This window comes from Octopus bimaculoides, chromosome 22, assembly GCF_001194135.2.
Source record: "Octopus bimaculoides isolate UCB-OBI-ISO-001 chromosome 22, ASM119413v2, whole genome shotgun sequence".
Classification (NCBI taxonomy): domain Eukaryota; kingdom Metazoa; phylum Mollusca; class Cephalopoda; order Octopoda; family Octopodidae; genus Octopus; species Octopus bimaculoides.
In genome coordinates, this window is record NC_069002.1 from 24,672,906 (window position 1) to 24,674,423 (window position 1,518).

The window sequence follows — 1,518 nt, forward strand, 5'->3', positions numbered from 1 at the left end:
TATATACATATATGGGCCTTACGGAGGGTAATTTCAAGGCCAGATTCAATAATCACACTTTGAGTTTCAGGCACTGGGACAAAAGGAAAACGATCAAATTATCCAGTCATATATGGTCTTTAAAATATAAAGGTGTTAGTTACAACATCCATTGGAAGATCTTAGCCAAGTGTAAACCTTAGACCAGCGGTAGCGGAAGGTGCGATCTATGTGATATGGAAAGATGGCTCATCTGAAAAGGCAGCTTAGACCCCGCCACATGTCTAAATTCAAGGACTGAACTTTTCGTGGCAATGGAGAATGGGCTAAATTCAAAGTGAGCTAGGAAAATATCACCTCTAGGTAAACGCATACAAAGTGAACGTTAAGGAGAAACATAACACTCAAAGAAAAACCAGTTTAATTTTGTTGTCAGTAGATAACGAAAGAATAACATAAATAAACATATCAATTTTACATCTCGGCAGTTAATTATCTATAAAATATACTAAAAAACGTTTAGAACAATTATACATTATTGGATTATGGGAAAAGCAGTTATGATTAATGGGTTATTTATTCTGTAAATATTTAAATTCTTTTCTATGTTTATTAGAATAGCTCAATATAAAATTATGTCTACAATTTAACAATTCTAATTTAGAAGTAATTATATAATACTTTTCCTCAAGGCAAAGATCACATTTAAAATTAGCAGTATTATACGATGATGCGTAACTAATAATGGACCACTTTATATCATAGTTAATGCTTTTGTCTTTTAAAATCCCAAATGCATTTATTGGAATTCGTAAGGTTACATTTTTCCAAACTTAAATAAAGAACTGTTATGTAATTTAAATTTCCAAATTGTAGCGAAGAATCTATATAATAAAACGTAGCATTCTTTGTAATGAACTTACATTGATATAATATATTTTTCCATAAACACTAGTTTTCTAGATTTACAGATAATTTTGTTTTTGAAATACAGAGGAATATATTCACTCGTATATGGTACTCATGGTTAAGGAATTGGTACTAATTCTCCTCTCAGAATAGTAGAGAATACTGCAGTATTATTAGCTGTAATATAATCATATATTATTATTAGGGGTTATCAAGTAAAGATGTGATTATTTCTATTCTTGATTTTGTTATCCTCAAAATGTCTTCAAGTTCTAATCGATATTGGGATTCACTTGCGATGATAGTTCTCCTTGCATTCATTGGCACCAAATTCGTTTAACACTGAGTGTTTAATAGATGTCTGCATGGATATATTAATCCCTTTTACTTATATAAATACATACGTACACAGACACACAGACACATAAACACATACACACACAAACACACACATATATATATATATATATACAAACTTATGCACACACACGAACATATATATAAATATATATATATATATGTACGCATACTTATACACACACGCACCTGCGTATGCTTGTACCTAAACACACTCACACAAACGCACACACACACACACACACACACACACACACGCACGCACGCACACAC